This window comes from Austrofundulus limnaeus, unplaced genomic scaffold, assembly GCF_001266775.1.
Source record: "Austrofundulus limnaeus strain Quisiro unplaced genomic scaffold, Austrofundulus_limnaeus-1.0 Scaffold73, whole genome shotgun sequence".
Lineage (NCBI taxonomy): Eukaryota > Metazoa > Chordata > Actinopteri > Cyprinodontiformes > Rivulidae > Austrofundulus > Austrofundulus limnaeus.
This window is the reverse complement of record NW_013952475.1, coordinates 187,246-194,827: the sequence shown is the minus strand read 5'-3', so window position 1 is coordinate 194,827 and position 7,582 is coordinate 187,246. Positions and strand designations below refer to the sequence as shown.

Below are 7,582 nucleotides of genomic sequence, written 5' to 3'. Positions count from 1 at the left end.
ATACTATTATAATCTAAGATATCAAAATGAAGTTATAAATGCATTTATTGTTTTGTTGACAAATGTAATGTTTAGATTGCCCAATCTATTCATTTCATTTACATCTACGTGTTTCAGCCTCTCCTGCTGCACTATTTATAATGTGAATGACCTTGTTGCTTAGTGTTTTTATTTGTCAAACTTTTGAGGCTTTTGTGCTTCTTAATTAAGTATTTAAGCATATTTGTGTTAAGTTTTTAATGTTGTTTTGTTTGCATTTTYGGGGGAAACAGCGAGAGTACTTGTGTGTAACAAATGGATGTATTAACTGAGTAACATTAAAATGATGGATGATGAAGTCTACACTGCAGATATGACACTGTCAAACTGTATATTTTGGATAAGTTTAGGAGGAATTTAATGGTTATTTTGAAACATATAATTGACAGCCAGTCAGAATACAGCTGCACAAAATTTCATTGTGGTCCTAAAAAAGACAATTCTGAGGATGAAACTCAGGCAGTTCTAGTTAGGATATTTATTTGTAAGAATGAGGAAACTAAATTATTTTTTGTCATTTCTAAATAGAACTGAAATATTACCACTTAATGGTGGAGGCATTAGAGTTATTTTTTACCCCTTGTCAAGGAAAGTTCAAAGCTGGTGATGGAGCCACTCAAAACAACTGATTCTTTTCTACACAATTTATTTAACCAAGTTATGTTACAGGTTCCACTAAACCAAGTTGATTAAACATAAATATATTTACTCATTTTCTTGAAAAGAAAATGTCAGTTCTTTGTTTTTGTTTAATAATCAAGTTTATGATGTCTGCCTGCCTGCTCTGGGTCCAACACTACCGATCATGACACTTTATTGCCATTGAACCAGATGAGAACCAGTTCCTTTTGACACAGTGAGAAGAGCACCAACAGGCATCACTTTCAACATCTCTTTCAACACAGTTTGAAGTTTACTGTGTATTGTGAGTTTCTGTAGACAGCCACAGAACATTTTATCATAATCAGTTGGATCATGTTATCTGCAAACTGATGAATTTATATCACAAGTTTAGTTTGTGAAAGTTAACCAGTTTGTAAATTGTCAAACTAATGACTGAACATTATTTGTAAAAGAAAGCATAAATACAACTTCATGTTCAAAACTGCACTCAACAAAGTAGCTAATTTTTCTAGTAATTTTGCTTATTTTGATCCTTGAGGGTATAAAACGAGGAACAAAAATTCTCATTTAATTTTGATCCAAAACCCACAAAACGAAATTTGTGGTAAACGTATAGCTTTCTCTTTCACATTTTTTCTTTCTTTTTTTATTATTATTCATTTTATCTCACCTTTATTCTGTCTTCCTATGCTTTGGCTGCAGATCTTCTATGCTACTGTAACGAACGTTTCCCATCATCAACCACATAGGCCTACCTTTAAAACCACGGCTTCAACGGTTTCTTACCGCTTCCACCTCCGTCTTTACTGTTTGTGTGTGTGTGTGTGTAAGACCGAGCTGTGAGCAGTGCACAGCTGCTGAAAAAGCATCTGAAACTCTGATAGCATCGTCACACAGGAAAGAAGCAAGAGAACTATAGACCCTAGCTTGCGCTGCTATATTTGGAGGAAAGGGGAGAAGTGGGGTTGAGTACGTGTAATCTGTCTCTTTGTGGATAAGGCAGATGTTCGGCAAGCATGGGAACTCATCAGTCGCCTTCACTGTGGCTTCTTTGTGGAGGGCAGGATAACAGCACGTCTTTATCCAAAGTTTGTTATCACTACTAATTAGCTAAGATGGGTGCACACATTATGTATAACTAAATATTCACACAAAGGCTTTAGGTGGCTATAAAAAGAAAGAATGAGCACATATCCATGTAGACTTGCATCCACCCCAAACCTTTCCACACTAAATATAACTTCTGGCAATATGTAATCATGTTTTTTTTTTGTTTAGTTTCTTTTTCTTTTTTGAAAGCCTTTCTTGCCTTTTTTTCACGCTGAACATTGAATCAATGTCATATTGCTAAACTTGGATAATTTGCTTTCATTTAACAATAATAGTGCTCAAGTTTTGAAAGGTATCTCTTTATATTTAAAAGATCATTTATATAGTTCAGATATTGCTTTTTTTAAGTGAGGTGGTACACCCATAATTGAAAGAAATAGATTAATTATAAAATAATAGATGTGCTAATAAGCTAATTGGAGCAATAACAGGCATTGTAAAATAATTGTAACCTGACAAATGTTTAAAGCATGCAGCTGTCCAACCTCTGCTTAAGAAACCTGATCTTGACCCGTCTGTTCTTGAAAATTATAGGCCAATTCCTAAACTGCCATTTCTTTCTAAAATTCTGGAGAAAGAAGTCTACAACCAGTTAATGGCATATTTGAATGAACAGAATATTTTAGAGGTTTCACGGTCTGGTTTTAAATCTTTACACAGTACAGAATCTGCCCTTTTAAAAGTTTTTAATGATGTATTTTTAGCAACAGATTTCGGTGACTGTGTTGTCCTCGTGCTTTTGGATCTGTCAGCTGCTTTTGACACAGTGGATCACAAGATCTTATTTCATTGTTTGGAGCACTTGGGGGGCATTGGTGKGACAGCTCTAGACTGGTTTAGGTCCTGCATAGCTGAGCGTACTTTCTGTGTCCGTCTTGGTGAAAGTGTACCCTCTTCTGCTCCTCTTTTGTGTGGGGTCCCGCAGGGCTAAGTTTTAGGACCCCTCCTCTTCACGCTGTACCTGCTCCCTCTCGGCTCTATACTTGGAAAAATCTGGTATCGCTTTTCATTGTTATGCCGATGATACCCAGATATATGTCCCATTAAAGAAAAAGGACACCAAACTCTCTGAGCCCTCTGTTTTTATGTCTAGAGAAAATAAAAGCCTGGATGGCAGTTTGTTTTTTTAAAAGTTTAATGAGAACAAAACTGAGGTGATGATCTTTGGAAGCTCCACCGAGACACCTGATGTGGATGTTGGTTCACTGTCCCAGTGCATCAAGACTTTGGCTACTAATCTAGGCATAAAAGTTGATGCTGAACTTAAGTTAGAGAACCACATCAGAACAGTTGTACAACCAAGATTTTACCATCTGAGGCAGCTGGCTAAAGTAAAGCCAATTCTTTCCAAGAAACATTTTGAAACAGTAGTCCACGCTTTTGTTACTTTTGTTGGCTGGACTACTGTAACACACTATTCAGGCATCAGTGAGTCCTGTATCTCACACCTGCAGAGGGTACAGAATGCCGCTGCACATCTTATAAACTGGCACATGAAAGTTTGATCATGTTTCTCCTGTTTTAGCCTCCCTGCACTGGTTGCCCATATATTTTAGAATTCGTTTTAAAATTTTGTTATTTGCTTTTAAAGCTCTTAATTGTTTTGCTCCGCTGTGTCTGTCCAATCTGCTACAACCCTATAGGCCCTCTCGATCCCTCAGGTCAGCTGATCAGCTGCTCCTGACTGTGCCCAAGATGAAGCGTAAGCTCAGAGGTGACCGTGCTTTTTCTGTGGCAGCTCCTAAATTATGGAACGACCTTCCTTTGGACATCAGACAGGCATTATCCCTGTCTGTTTTTAAATCTCTTCTTAAAACTCATTTTTTTCTCTTTGGCCTTTGAACATAATTTTTAGTGTTGTTTTTATGTTGGGATTTTTTTTTTTTTTTTACTGATTTTATGAATGTATGCATGTTTTGTTATGTGTAAAGCACTTTGGTCCTGTGGGTGTTTAAAGTGCTCGATGGTATGTTACAACCATCTGTTTTTTTCCAAACCGAGGCCGTTTAGAAAGCAGTATATGGCAGGTAAGATACTGAAGCAAAGAACAAAGACCTGAATAATTAAAAAAAATACATTTAAGCATAAATAAATCATAGAGGAAACACCTATAGGTGTAGAATATTTGGTAGTGTGAAAGAACAGCTGAGTGTGGAGAGTGACTGCAGACACTTCACTGTGATAAAATATGAGCTTTTATGCTAATAAATGTTGCATTACTTAGTTTCACAGTACTCACGTCCCTCTGTTAGTATTTTTAAGCTGTTTTTGTTTAACTTTACAAAGGGGAAAATTGTTCCTTCATCCAAACTTTGCTCAAGTTTCAGCAATTATTCCCAAGGCTAAAGATACATATCTGTTCATAATCTAGTTTACCAATCATCTAATCTAATGTGCTGCCAGTGAACTTTGTTCACACCCCACATGTTCTATCCCTGTCCCCCACCACCACCCCCTACCCCCTTCCCCTTGCTTTACTCCTTTCATCACTCCGCATCCGCAGGGGAGATGTAAAGCTTTTTGGAGTAAATCAAGGCTCTCTCCTTCATAAACGCCCGTGCAATTAACTCAGCTCTTTCCCCCTCTGATTTACGGCGACCATGTTGGGGACTGGAGTCAGCCAGGCCCTCTGGGTTTCAAAAGAGAAGACTAGTTGGCTAACTTCCCTCTCACTCTAAAACACACACACATACTTTCAGCTGCAAAACTTGCACACACATATTCAGTCATTCACATCTGCTACTCTGAAAAGAAAAGGATGAGTGTGGTGGAATAAAGAAGCAGTGAGTGAAACAATGTGGCCTAATGGCAGAAGAATTGATGATTGGAAGATGCAGCAAAAATGGATCTGGCTTCAGTTTTCTTACAAAAAAAATAAAATAAAAAAATAACTTAAATTATATACAATATGTTCAGAGACATTAAACACAAAGTTATAGATGAAACAACCATAAATAAATAAATAAATAAATAAATAAATAAATAAATAAATAAATAAATGTTATTTCACCATTTACAAATTGTAATTGCAATTTGTGTGCTTTTTTGGTTTTATAAGCAAATCAATTTTTATTTTATTTTATTTTATTTTTATTTATTTATTTGGTGGGGGTATGTATTTTCCAGGCAAAAAGTTAAATTAAATAAAAATACCACAATGTAACCTTCAKTTGTTCATTGTTCAAGGATTGAACACACATAAACGAGTCAAAGGAACACTCTGGGTATGCTTTAGATGAGGTAATGACGTAAAATGATATAAAGCTCAAAAAAGTTACATACGCCACCACCACTACACCACCCCACTAAGACTTCCTTGACGGAGTCTATACTGCCGTTTTACTTGAGTTTTACACAAAAACCATGTTATCAAAAAGAACAGTTACTTGCTTATTATTTTAAGCTAACTTGTGAAAGACATTATGTGTGATCTATAGTTATCTGCGGCCATTTTAAATCAGTGCAATTCCAAAAGGTAACAAAGTAGAACTCGGGGCCAAAGCACCACCCTGTATGCCTCCGCCTGCCCTAGACTTGTCTGCATGCAGTTTCCTGTTGAACTCTGTTTTTTAACTTAAACATTCTAAGAAGTATGTAACTATATTATCAATGTATAAGCGTGACTTTCTCTTTGATATTCACTGTCATTGATTTCAGTGACTGACCACTTATGTGTACCATCCAAAATAAGGAGATTCAAGCAAYAAATATCACTTTACCTGACCTTCAGCTTTGACCTCTGGCTCCAAAATATTTTCAGACCTCAGCTGGGCCAAGAACAATTATCATGTTAATTTTGACTGAAATCAATAGCTCCGTTCAGGAGATACAGCGCAATTGCACCGATAACGCATAAAAAGACAACCAGAGAACAATATGCCYCTTCGAGCGGAGGCATAATCAGTTATAAATGTACATCCAATGACTGCTCTCAATAAATAAAATAAACTGCAGTGTTTCAGGAGATATTTATCCTAAGTGCAAACAACCGTACATATGAGTGTGTACACACACACACACAAACGCAAAATCATAATTGCTTTTGATGACAGGCAATGACAACGTGGAACTCAAATCCAAAGTGTCAATTGATATATCTTAGATGCTCTAAGTCTGCCATTGAAAAAAAGGCCAGTTTTGTATTACCAATCATCATAAATGACCTTGACCTTTGACCCTTTGATGCCCAAACCTACTACCATGTAGTTACTATGCCTATTTATAAGTAAATATATAATTTTWTTCATGAGATATCGTGCTCACAAAACCACCCGTGACGAACAGACACCGCACTAACACAGGCAGCCAGAGAACAGTATGCATCTGGCCCCAGTGGGCAGAGGCATAATAATAATAATGTATATGATTTGGCAGAAAGTCATATTTAAAGTGGGGGTGTTATGTATTTTCAGGCACATAGGTCAGTTCCATAACACAATCAAGTAACCTTTACCTTTATTTATTATGAAAATGCTGTACATCACAGCCTATTTAAACACCCTGAAATTGGCCTTTGTCTTTTGAAAAAAATCCTACCATTTCCAACACTCCCACTTCAGCACGTCATCACAACAAGGCTTTGAGAGTGACAGTTCCAATGCATGAATGAGTCAAAGCTACACTCTGGGTAAGTTTTTGATGATGGAAAGATTAAAACATATTTAACATGATTAAAAAAAAGTCTGAAAGCAGTTCTAGGATGTTCAGTGTGGTGTACATGCTTCTTTCTGTGGTAGCTAAGTGTTTAAAGTTGGACTTCTTCATTTAATTCAAATACAATGCTAACGGACTTAAAGGTTGGTTCAGTGTAAAAGTTCAGCGTAATGAGAGAAATATCCAGTGCTGCCACATGAATGTTGCACAACTTAGCTGTAGCACTGAGAACACCTGTAGTTTTAGTGGTTTGATTTGTTTGAACCGGGACCAGCTCTATGGGTTTCTTGGACTTTGAAGTTTTCCACCATATTAAAACCACTCACTCTGCAAGTTCAGTAAGACTATTCATTGGTGCATGGGGGTGGGTTTTTTTTAACAGAAATTGTTGCTTTTTTTTCTTTTACCGTTAAAACACCGTATAATTTTTTTTCTCAGCAATAGTGAAAAACCGGGTCTGTTGCTTTCTCTGCATATACGTAACTAGCAGGTACATTTTTGGAATGCTAGACCTCAAATTAAAACCTTCCTAAAATAATTGTCCAAGTCATTTAAACAAATATTTTTTAGATTTTCGGTTTTTCAGTAAACACACACAAAGAAAAACACAACTACAAATGTACTGTATGACATTTTTAGAGATTCCTAACGAACTTTAAAAAATCATGACTTAGGAAGGTGTTGAAATATAATCAGAATCTGTTTCATACACTTATTTTGTTTATTAAGTAAACTCCAGCACTGTCTCAGCTCACCAGAAGGAGTACGAAGACGATGACAAACTTTTGATTCTGTGTTCAGCATTTCTTTAAAGTCAGTGTTTTCTTTTAAATCGTCAGAGTGCAGCTTTGAGACAAGTATCTAAATTTAGACCCAGCCATGATTTTAATAATTTATTCCCAAACCAGCCTATAAAGATCACGCTCACATCCTTCAATGGACTTTTCTTTTTACCTAAAATTCAACTGCAGATCTCCATGTTTGTCATGTTGTGACTCCCAAAATGTCTCCAATACTATTTATGTCTCTGTCTATTTATTTAAATACATTTCAAATGTACTGGCTGGGGCCCATCCCAAAATCTACCCACATTTCCAAGCCTGCTGCACCCCCAACACACACACACACACACACACACACACACACACACACACAC

General features: G+C 36.5%; 1 long non-coding RNA gene across 2 annotated transcripts in view; it reads right to left on the bottom strand.

Moving 5' to 3' along the window:
• Window positions 1-7,582, bottom strand: part of LOC106519200 (uncharacterized) — a 22,352-nt gene that overhangs the window by 11,096 nt on the left and 3,674 nt on the right. Inside the window, exon 1 of one of the 2 annotated variants that reach the window (XR_001310418.1) lies at window positions 1,334-1,415. The exons of the other annotated variant lie outside the window; for it this stretch is intronic. This is a non-coding gene — a long non-coding RNA (uncharacterized LOC106519200). Of the gene's footprint in view, window positions 1-1,333; window positions 1,416-7,582 lie in introns of those variants that run through there. 2 annotated transcript variants of the gene reach the window in all.